Raw genomic sequence first — 12,361 nt, 5'->3', positions numbered from 1 at the left:
GAGCGGCTCCCTCTTCAGGCATGGCGAAGATGGTCACGGCAGATGGCGGGAGGCCGGCAAGTCGACGGCTTCGACGAAGATGCAGCAGTGACGGTTCCGTTGTTGTGAGCGCTTACCCAGCACCTCCACAACATTGTTACGCGCAAAGGAGACCGTTTGTAAACCTTACAGATGAAGGGGACCGTTTATTTTAGGTCGCGAAGGTGAGCGCAACAGCGGCTGGCTGGTTGATGCACTCAGCGTCGTCCTCTTTCTCTTTTCCAACCCGGGACCACAAGCACGTTCACCGGTCTTCGTTTTCCTCACGCGTAACAATATGTTTGCCGAACGCGCTTAGGAGCAAGAGCCTCTGTCAGGCCACATGGCCTTTAGATCTTGTTCCTCTTTCTGTAACAAAGAAAGAAATAAACTTCAACTTCAACTTCAACCTTGAGTGTCTACAACAACTGAGGTATACGCAAACACCACCTGCTGCTTATGTTGATTTATGTCTTGAAGGAGTGCCTTGGCCCTTGCCTTCCGTCTCTCGAGGTTATGTGTCGGGTGCATGTTCCTAGGGAACGGGGTCGTCTTAATTGTTTCTCGTAGTCCTGCTTGCAATTCTGGTAGTTCTCGTTTGTTGGTTTGGTTAATTTCTACACATATTTCTTCAAGTAGCGCGCTCCTAGGTCGTGTCCCCATTAATCTCTCCTGGTGGGCTACCTGTTGAGCCTCAGCCATACACTAATGCAGCTGTAGGTGCAATAATCAATCATTGGCCGTGCTGATATGAAGTCCTAGTGTAGTCTTTATAAGTCATCTGATTAGAGCATTTAGCTTGTTCTTATCAGCCTGTGTCCATTGTAGCATGCCTACCACGTACGAGAAGTGGCAAAAGGCGAATGCATGTACCAATCTTATGGCACTGCCTTCTCCTAGCCCCTTATGCTCGTTAGTAATTCTATGCAGCAGCCTAAAGACTTCTTATGACTTGTTAGATATATGTTGTATCATCCTGCGATTAGATCCATTCGCTTTCAGAAGTCCTAGCACTCTAATAGTCTAATGGCACCAATAGTTGTGATTTTTATTGCGATAGCAATTATATGGACACTTCAACCGGATTTCTGCCGTCGGCGTCGTCGTCGCTGTCGCCGTCGCCGTCAGGTTCCCCATAGATAAAATCTTCACCGCGCGCCGTATGCCCTAGCGGAAGCGTGCGGGGACGCGCGCTGTCACGGAGAGCGAACACACTCAATCTCCCACGCGCCAGCAAGGAAGCGGGAAGCCAGCGCCGGAGGGAGCTGGGGGGGGGGGGGGGGCGCACTTTTACTCTGCCAGCAACCGCGCTCGTCGCTCGCTCGCACCGTCGCTTATCTCCACACGGCTCTGACCTTTAAAGATGCGCCGTGCATTCGCCGCTCAGTTTCCGTTGCAGCGATAGACTGCACGTACCTTCGCCCGCTGCCAGCGTTTTGACAGTCGTTGTCTGCAGTCATTCAGTGTGATCTATTCATGTTTGTTTGTGCGCGCTCACACCACGCTTGTTCATTCAGTTAGTAATAGTCGGGCCACATTTTCCAACGCACGCTACACATGCAATGCTGCCCGGATCGGCAGTGCAGCGCTACAGGTGTGTCCGTTCGCACGCGCTGCCCACGGGAAGCGCTTCTCATCAACAGCACCGTTTCACAGGCGCCTTCTCGTGGTCATCGAGTCTCTCTTCATGTCGGTCTACTTACGGCGCAGTACACCTGCTTACTTAATCAGCTCATGTTTACTACAATTCATATTGCTACCAAAGCCGCTCACCTCACTTCGTATGGCATTGCTGTAGCCCCGTTTACATGAATGCGACAGTAGCGCATCGCATTTGCAAGCGCATTTGGGAAAGGCGATGCGACGCCGTTTGCATGTAGCGCATTAACTGTCGCGAGAACGTAGCGCCACATGGTGTCGTATGAGGTAAGTGCAGCCCACTTCCGGCGTAACTGGTTTCCGGTAGTGGGCCGAGTGCGTAAAGGAAACGCGAGTTGACACTTACTCGTGTTGCGAAGTCCGAGCGGCCGCGAAGGTTTCATTGATGGTGCCGCGCCAAGTGCCGAGAGGAGGAGATATCCAGAGAGATCAGAAAAACGGTTTTATATACAAACGTACATATTTCACAAGTAGGGCTCCATGATATTGGAGCCGTCTACATGCTAACATCTTTGCAAGTTCTAGCGTTTATATGTCCGAGCGTCTCAAAACACTCAAGTCGCGCTTTTTATCCCTTTCGTTTCCCTCTTTCACTCGATGAGGGAATGCACTTTGGTTCTTAGCCAAAGACCATCTTCGACTAGTTCGTCATATCTCGCTCATGATGTGCCATCGTTTCCCGCCGGGCTCTGCCTCCAATCTTGCCTGATCGCCCCCGCACACAGGCAACGGTTGACACCTTGGGAACCAAACGTTGATGTCTTTCCACGGGAATGCTTGACGCTGGCCCCTTGCAAGAATTAGTCGCCTTCCATGGCGGTCAGTTCGCGGAAGCCACCATTTCCAGGGAGAGCGGTGGCTATTGTCTTAGAAGGGGCTCCAGGTTGGCGCGTCACAGTCGGCGCCGGGCCTCGTCGTAGCTCGGGCGGGCGCTGGTGCTTCACGAAACACACCAAGAGCGACGTTGTCGTTTTAGCTACGCACGAGGCCGATGACCCATTGCAGTCTGGGGACTAATTGCACATCCATCAGTTCCAGGTGAGTGACGATGACACTTCGCGGCCGCGACAAGCGCGAAGAACACTTGATATGTTCACGTCTGTCGATGAGGCCTCCTTTGTCCCGAAGGACCGCCAGACACAACACTCGCGAGCAACAGGACCGTGCGACGCACCTGCTTTTTCAGCCGCCATGTTTGTTTTGATGTCTCGCAGTGCGGCAGCGGCCACGCCGCTGGTTGGTTGACCGGTTGTAATCCCGCAGAGAATGCTTTCCCATAATTCCTGATGCGATACGCTCCTGTTTACATGCGCCGCTGAAATGCGCATTCTCCATCTCAAACTACCCTTGTTTGGCGCAATGGATGCGATACGCCTTCCTAGCGAATTACCTCGTTTACATGAGATACGATACGCTTGAAAGCTGATGCGATACGCTTCTGTCGTATTCATGTAAACGCCGCTAGTGTTGCTATCGCATTCATTGCTTCGCCCTTAGGGCGAAACTGTGACATTTTTTATCAGAGCGGTTCATTCCCATATCATCAAGTATAGTTTCTGTGACAAGTGATTGTGTTGTGCTTTTCTTCAGTTTATCTTTGATAGTCTGTACTACCCGCTCTGCAGCCCCGTTAGAAGCAGGGTGATATGGAGGCACCCTCGTGCGACGGATGCCATTTCTGTTCAGGAAGTCAGCGTACTGGCTGTTGGTGAATGCTGGCCCATTGTCGGAAACAATGATGTCTGGCAAACCATGTTGAGAAAAGACAGTCCGGAACACAGAGATCGTGGCCTCTACAGATGGTGACGGAACAGGTTGAACTTCTACCCACTTGGAAAAAGCATCCACCATCACGAGGAAGTAGTGTCCCATGAATGGACCTGCAAAATCAACATGGATCGTGGACCAGGGATGCTATGCAGGATGCGCCGAGTTTCTCGTTCGCACGAGTTTTACCCGAGTTTGCTCGATGGCAGTCAGTGAACGGAGATAGCAAGAACGTGCAAAAACAGCAGGCAAAAAGAAATGTCGAGATAAAGCCGCGTATGACAACATGAGCGCACCCTGCGCGGCACAGTGCTTCCGCGCTTCAAGCACAGAAGACTGCGCAACAAAACCCGTCAGTGCCGCGTATTGTTATCAACGTATTATCACCATTTAGCAATACCGTGACTGTACCGCTGTCTATCTGCACACTTGCCGTGAGCCACTTGCCACGCCTTTCTAGGGAGCGTCAAGGGCGTGCCTCCTCTTTCGAGCATTATCTTTCTATCCTCCGTCGAATGCGAACAGGGCACATGCGGTGCATTGTTGCGCCTACACTTTCCCTCAATCGATTACGTTAAAATACAACAAATAAAATAATGAACATTTTATTTCTTAATGTATCGGTTTTTCGTTTCGAATACTATAAATTTGTGATGACAAACGGAGATCGAGGGAATTATTAAATTTTGCACTTTTTTTTTTTTGCCGCGAGTGACGACAGTGAGGTGAAAGCTTCCAAGCGGATACATTCTAGAGAGTCGCACGCACGAGGGAGTTCATTCGGTGAGCAGTCGCCAGGGGCGCTGCAGCGCTATGTTCGATTAAGTAAGTCATGACAATGATCTGTCTATTCCCTGTCTATTGGGGGAATCGCAACGCAGCGCTGCGGCATGACTGTTCACCGCAGGTGCTTCACTGACGCGCCTATTAAAGCCGCCGCTTTACCAACTGAAACGACACTATAGCCATAGAGAGGGGAGCAACGGCTGTAGCTAGAACCTCTATATATAAAAAGTAGCGACACTCTCCTCCTCCGCCTTCCCTCCTCCTCGTTTCTCATTTCTTTCGCGCTCCTTTTTCGACCGTTGCACCGCCTACACCGCTTCAAACACGTGCACTTGTTTATCTTTAACCGCTGATCAGATTCGACGATCGCCGACTGTGTTCGTCGCTATCGTCGAGCTCCTCGCCAGTCGGTAGACGCTTCTCGGGCGAAAATGGCGATGGAGCGTGGTCGTAAACAAACGCAGCCAGCGCCCGGGGGCTCGACGGTCCACGTGATGCCATTAGGCCAATACCGACGCGGCGTCGACCTCGGACAGGGTGTGCGAGGAGGCGGCGGCATTCTTCAAAGCGTGACGCTACTTTTTATATATAGGGGCTTTAGCTGTAGCCTGTCGCTTCAATGTGGCTGTACTGTATGCTAGGGTCCGTAGTGACGCAGCACAGTGAAAATGCACCAGTTTATCTGCGTGCGCGAAACCTCCGCGACGCAGTGCGATGAAGGAGAGTGCTGCCCAGCGACACAATACATTGCTTGTTATCGCTTGCATAGTGAAGGTGCCTCCGTGCGCATGTACGCAGAATTTGAGTGTTTTGTTCACTCCAATGTGCTTGCCGATTGCCTCTGCTGCTGAGCTAACAGCGATCGCAGATGGATATCGCAACGACAGTGCAGCAGTCGCATTTTGGCAGGTGAGGGCTTTTGTGTGGAGTTAGGAAATTAGACTTCGAACGCAGGAAGGTGTTGCAATTGTTTAGTGTGCCGTGCTTGTGATGAAGAAATGCCATCGCACTGGGTCTAGAAAAGCGAGAGTTTCTCGACGCCGACCGCGTTTGCGACACTGCGGCTCTGATACATCATGCACCGATGACAGAGCAGCCATCTCAAACGACAGCTGCGATGTGTTGTCCTTGGAAAACACTACGCACTGCTCAGCATCGTCGTACACCACGGCCCATCGACGCCTTGCAAGCAGTTACAGTGGCGTGCCGATAATTATTTCCTATGCGTTACATCGCCACAATGTAAGCAATGAAATAGTGTTGTGGGGCCATGGCAGCGCAAGAAGATACATGCATAAGCCAGCGAAAGTCGACGCTTCGTTTTATTGCGATAGCAATTATATGGACACTTCAACCGGAATTCTGCCGTCGGCGTCGCCGTCGCCGTCGCCGTGAGGTTCCCTATAGATAAAATCTTCGCCGCGTGCCGTATGCCCGAGCGGAAGCGTGCGGGGACGCGTGCTATCACGGAGAGCGAACGCACTCAATCTCCCACGCGCAAGCAAGGAAGCGGGAAGCCAGCGCCGGAGGGAGCGCGGGGGGGGGGGGGGGGGGGGCGCACTACCACTCTGCCAACAACCGCGCTCGTCGCTCGCTCGCACCGTCTCTTATCTCCACACGGCTCTGACTTTTCTGCGCCGTGCATTCGCCACTCAGTTTCCGTTGAAGAGATAGACTGCTCGTACCTTCGCCGCTGCGGCGTATCCGCTTGCTGCCAGAGTTTTGACGGTCGTTGTCTGCAGTCATTCAGTATGATCTATTCGTGTTTGTTTGTGCGCGCTCACACCACGCTTGTTCATTCAGTTAGTAATATTCGGGCCACATTTTCCAACGCACGCTACACATGCAATGCTGCCCGGATCGGCAGTGCAGCGCTACAGGTGTGTCCCTTGGCACGCGCTGCCCACGGGAAGCGCTTCTCATCAACACCACCGTTTCACACGCGCCTTCTCGTGGTCATCGAGTCTCTCTTCATGTCGGTCTACTTACGCCGCAGCACACCTGCTTACTTAATCAGCTCATGTTTACTACAATTCATATTTCTACCAAAGCCGCTCACCTTACTTCGTATGACATTGCTGTGTTTCTATCGCATTCACTGCTTCACCCTTAGGGCGAAACTGTGACATTTTTTTGATAGTGGTGTTCAGTACGTCACTGATAACAGTGCATTTTGCGTGTGTTATTTCGGCGGTCAAGATTGTTGATGCCTCTCCGTTCCGCACCACGTCGCTGTTGCCGAAAAATAAATTGAGTGCGGCCCAAACGTGGTGGGCGCGTGCACAAGTTACATGCCTCGCGGGGGGCGTCACCTATGCTTTTGATTGACAGGCAAACTCGTGCGAAACTCGTACATCGCGAAAGCCCCCTCGAGTTGAACTCGGGAACATGGCGGCGGCAGCAGCAGCCTGTGTCATTGCATCCAGCGGCAGCAGGCGCAATATGAGCGTCTGGACCCGTTCACCTACATGACCGACGTAGAGTTTCAGCGTCATTTTTGCCTTTCCAAAACGTCAGTGCGCTGGCTGTGTGACGAGTTAAGTGAAGGCCCTCGTCTTCGCCTATGCTTTCCGAGCACAGACTCAGACTGGTGTGACTAGGCTGCGGAGCAAAAGTTCGTGCGATCGCTTCGGCTCTCTCCGGCGTCAAGCGCTGTTCGTCCACCGCGCCCCAGACCCAGGCGAGGTCCGGTGGCGTCATCGGAGTACTGGGGCACCTGCGAGCACCTGGGGTTCAACCCGGACCAACCAACCTGCGAAGGCGAAGTGGTCACATTATATAGGAAGACTCAGAATGGACGCCGAGCTGCCTCCCGGTGAAACAGGTGCCGAAAGCAGTTTTCGCAGTTACACAGTACCGCTGCACGGCACGGGCAGAGAGGTGAAGGAAGTTACTTCGCCAACACGGACCGCCTCGGCCGTCCGAACGACCACCTCTCCAGGCGGCAAATTATTTGACTCACGTACTACGTGAGAAAAACCATAGACATATGGCTGTTGAAGGAGATGACTGGCGACTTGTTTCCTCTATCGGAACACGCCATCGCCGACTGTATGAACTACACCCGTGAGGTCGTGAGGGACGAGCTGCTGGCGCGACCTCCACTCAGTGGCCCCGGGAAGATAGCGCAAATTGACGAGTGCCTTATTCGCGGCGAGCAAAAGCACAATGGAGGCTGCCCAATGACGGGCGACAACGTTCCGCCGAGCCGCCAAAATTACGGCGGTGTTAAAGCCCATGGTACTTCGGCATGTTCTGCGCGACCAAAGGGGTGCTGCGACTTTTCAAGGTCTACCGACGAGGCGCCTTTATTGCAGCCAATGTTCAACCGGGGGCCATTAATATAGACGAATTGGCCGCATACAACTGTATCACAAATTTAGTGGATGCTAATGGGGCTATGCATCAATCTGTATTAGGAGACAGTCAACCACAGCGTGAACTTTGTGGACCCCATTACGGGCGTTCACACGCAAAGAATAGAAAGTTATTGTAAAAAAAAAAGTGAAGCGCCACCTCGTTAGCGGTGGGTACAGGGCAACTGCACCGATGCTGGAGTCCCACATGAGATGGATGTGGTGGCACTCAACGGCCAGGTGCGCTGCAATGACCTTTCTTGCGTTCGTTAGAAGCCAGGGATCACTCGGGCTACCCAGTATAAAGATTCTTTCATTCCTGCGGTTGTTAGAAGCCATCGCTCGGCGCTATCCAGTATGTAGGTGCATCATCAAGTAAAAGAAAATAAAGCGTATTTTTCTGACCCTTGTATGAGTGGTTTCCGGCATTTCTCAGTACTTACACGGTAAGCGCGCGGCAAACTACTTCTGCGCTAGCCGACGCTCACTTCGTCTTGGCGCGAGCAACAAGCGATCTGTTTAAAGGCTAGTGTGAAAACCAGGCGCACACCAATCTGTGCTCGGAAATGCTAGCGCAAGCACGTAGCGAGCCGCGCCAATCCAATCCAGAGGGAGAAAAAAAAGAGGGCGAGCGTCCCCTCGTCACGAAACGTATTAAACTACGAATTAGTCTAATACACATTCAGTGTACATTTTGTAATCTTTAAAATGCTTATAACCCACGTTAATGTGACTAATAATATTGTACTGAATGCATTGATTTCATAACTTGATTGTGCCTGTAATGCACTCGGTGGAACGACAAACAAGTGAAAGAAGGCACGACCATGCACCGACCGTATCATCACGTGAGCTCCAGTTTGTCGACCGCCCATATGGCAACGCCCAAGGGTTGATAGCCACCCGGAGGGAATCTAGATAAACCAATGAAACTGGAAGCGTGCCGACGGACAAACTTCGTCCTGTTACCATTGGTTCTTTCATCTTGGGGCGTCGCCAGAGCTCGTGAAGATCCCGAGTTTCGCCAAACTCGGCGCATCCTGCATAGCACCCCAGGGATTGTTAGGAAATGGCCATGGCATAACTGGTACCCTCCGTGCTGACTTCTAGTGCGCTAGGCAAACAGGGCCGCTCCGCACCTGGTTCATCATGTCATTGTCGATTCCAGGCCACCACACATGGGACCTAGCAATCATCTTTGATTTCTCAATTCCAGGGTGATCAGCATGCAAAAGCCTAAGTACTGGGGATTGCAGGAACTTGGGAACAATGACACGGGCTCCCCACAAGAGGCATCCTTCATGCAGACTATGTACATTGGTCCTCGCAGTTTAAGGGCCCCAGTGTCCACCTTTCGGAATAGGACTCCCGGTCACGACAGCCTGAGCCACTTGTGACAGTATGGGATCCCTTGCCGTGGCACGTCTAACGACTGCAGGTGACAGGACATCAGGGTACGGTTGTTCTAACATGAAGACATTGGCAGGCGTAGAGTCGCGAAGCTCAGTTGCAGGAAGAGGTAGCCGGCTGAGTCCATCAGCATGGCCTAGTATACTGCCTGGCTTGTAGACGAGCTTGAATTGATAACTTGATAGTGTAAGTGCCCACCTGAGGTTTCTCGGTGATGCCTGGCTTGGCACACCTCGATTTGAACCAAAACGTCCTAACAATGGCTGGTGGTCTGTTACAGCAGTGAATGGCCTTCCCCACAGGTACTGATGAAATTTTCGGACACCAAAAACCAAAGTAAGACCTTCCTTGTCAGTCTGACTATAGTTCCGCTCAGCAGCAAGCATAGTACAAGAAGCAAAAGCTACAGGTCTTTCGGTTCTATCTGCTTCGTTCTGTGCCAAGACTGCACCAACACTAAACGGTGACGCATCGCAACTGAGCACAAGTGGTTTCTCAGTACAGTAGTAACCAGAACAGGTGCATTTGACAAGAGCCTTTTACTAGTGATGAATGGTTGCTGTTTTCTCTTTCCCCCAGATCAACTTTTCCCCTTCAAGAAGCAGTTGATGCAACGGACGCAGTCTTGTTGAGATGTTTGGAAAAAACCGTCTGTAGAAATTAAACACGCCAAGATAGCTTTCAAGCTCCTTCACATTCTGTGGCTCTGGCGTATTGACGATGGCCTCTACCTTCTTAGGGTCGGGCTTTAGACCTTGCTTGCATATGAAGTGGCCCAGGTATTCCACTTCGGGAGCGAAGAACACACACTTCTCCAGCTTCAACCTGAGGCCCACTTCCCGAAGTTTCTGCAAGACAATCGTCAGATTCTCCAAATGGTCCTTGTCGTCGATGCCTGTAATAACAATGTCATCAAAGTACACAGCTGTTTCCGGCACACCACGAAGCAGGTTTTCCATCTCTCGCTGGAAGATAGCAGGTGCAGGAGAAACGCCAAATTTCAGCGTGTATACTGGAAGAGACACATGGTGTGTGTTGATGGTCACATATTCACGGCTTTCTGCATCCAGAGGTATCTGCTGGTAGGCGTCTCGCAGGTCAATTTTTGTAAACTTCTGACCTCCCGACATGGCTGCCCACAGCTCTTCAGCACGCGGAACTCGGTAGGTTTCCAAGAGTGACACAGCGTTAACTGTTTGCTTGAAATCTCCGCAAATTCTTAATGTGCCGTTTTTTTTTCTGAACAGGCACAATCGGCGCTGCCCATTTGGCTGTCTTCATGGATACAAGAATGTTCTCACGCTGCAACCTCAGGATCTCCTGCGTTACGAAGTTAACCAAAGCGAGCTGAAGTGGCCGTGGTTTGCAGAATTACGGCACTGCATCTGGAGGCACAAGAATTTTGACGGAGAACCCCTTGAACGTGCCAATGCCTTCTGAAATCACCTCAGGAAAACGAGCAATCAACTCGCTGACATCGCTAACTTGGTTAATTTGTTTGAATCCGATGCCAATGCCTAAAGCGTGGAACCAGCTGCGCCCGAGCAATGTTGGAGCAGTGCCACTCGTGAGTACAACGGAAGGACCCGTTCGTGCCCCTTGTAACCAACGCAAACGTTTGCCTTGCCCTTGACTTCCTCAAGCTTCCCACTAAACCCGCGCAGAAATACGTTTGATGGTTCTAGACTCACTTCTGGAAAGACATGTTGAAAATTGTTTGCTGGCATTACGGAGACGCTTGCACCAGTGTCCAAATCCATCGTAAGCGGCTTCCCGAACAGTTCCACGATGACAAGGAAGGGCCTCACAGTCGGCTCACCGCTTAAGTGCCACATGTGAACAACGTTAGCATCACGAGGAACACAAAGTATGTCGGCGTCGTCAATAGCGTTCACTGGCGCGGTACGTTTTGATCGGGGCGGGCCAGTCCTCACCGCAGACTATTTTCCTTCACGAATGTGTCGGCGTTTCACGAGTTGCAGACGACTGCCAAGTGCCCCATTTTCTTGCAGTAGTAACACTGCGACTTGCTGTGTCTGCATTGTGACGCTAAATCACTTCTGTCGCCACAGCGGTAACACGTCATGCTCTTGGCCGCGGACGACACCCGGTGAGTAGGCAAACCCGGTAAACTACTTGCAGTTGCCTGACACAGTTCACCGGCATTATTTTTAGCGGCTTCCATCGCCAGGGCACGAGTAGCCGCGTCTGAACCACTTCGTTGTTTATGCCACATACTATTCGGTCTCTCAGCATGTTGTTCAGTTCGGTTCCTAATTGCAGTGTTCAGACAAACACTTGAGAGCCGCAGCAAAGTCGCTGACTGCTTCTCCTTCGGAACGCACCCTCGAATTGAAGCGAAAGCGTTGCACTACGACGGATGGGGTGGGGGCGTAGTGCATGCCAAGTGCGGCCAGTATCTCGTCGAGCGTTTTATCTTGGGGCGTTTCCGGCTTTACAAGGTTGCGAAGTAGTGCATGGGTACGAGGCCCGTAACAGCTCAAAAATATTGACCTTTTCTTTGCTCGTACGACGTCGTTGGCTTCGAAGAACTCTTGGACGCGCTCCACGTAAGCAGGCCAGGCGTCGCCTTCCCCCTCGAACGCTTCGATGGTACCGAAGGTAGGCATGGCTGTTCCTGTAGTTCGGTGCATCCTCGTCACCAGTTTGTTACATGTAGATAGAAGAAGTCACATGTAGACAGAAGAAGTTTGCCACATGTAGACAGAAGAAATGGAGCCGAGACCCGAGCTCCCAACGAACACGAATACAAGTGATTTAATGCTTCATCCCCAAACTCCGCAGCCCTGCTCTCCACTCCGTCATCTGCTCGCAGCAGTAGGTGGCGCTAGCAGCCGGTGGCGCTACAGCTAGTGCAGCACAACACTATCACTTGTCCCAGTTTCCACCACATAAATGCTTTCCTGTAGCTTGGCCTCTGTTTGTCTCATGCATATTAGCCTCAGCACTCCAGATTGTCACATCATCTACATATATTGCAAAGTGGATATACCCCGAATCTGCGCAAGACCTCGAGCCACTTTGACATTGCCAAATTAGATAACATGGGAGATAGGATAGACCCTTTTGTTGTCCCACGATTCCCAAGTTCCAGGGTTGTCGATTGGAGTTCGCCTAACCTGAGACAAGCAGAATGGCAACCGAGAAAGGCTTCGACTATATTGTGCAATCGCTTACCCAATCCCATCTCTGAGAGGATATCCAATATGGCCCTTTGTTTGATGCGATCAAAGGCTTTTTCTACATCTAGGCCTAGGAGAGCTCTCGTATGTAGCGGGCTAGCAAGAATAAGGTGATGTTGGGTTAAAAGCATTGCTTCTTGAGTTGAAAGTCCAGGACGGAAA

At 51.5% G+C, this 12,361-nt stretch overlaps 1 pseudogene; it reads right to left on the bottom strand.

Annotated features, from left to right (window-relative positions):
• LOC119454648 (nuclear transcription factor Y subunit beta-like) overlaps positions 1-10,126 on the bottom strand; it is a 57,038-nt pseudogene extending 46,912 nt beyond the window's left edge.
• Between the last annotated feature and the right edge of the window lie 2,235 nt (positions 10,127-12,361).

This window comes from Dermacentor silvarum, chromosome 5 (assembly GCF_013339745.2).
Source record: "Dermacentor silvarum isolate Dsil-2018 chromosome 5, BIME_Dsil_1.4, whole genome shotgun sequence".
Taxonomy (NCBI): domain Eukaryota; kingdom Metazoa; phylum Arthropoda; class Arachnida; order Ixodida; family Ixodidae; genus Dermacentor; species Dermacentor silvarum.
This window is presented reverse-complemented; position numbering and strand designations above follow the sequence as displayed.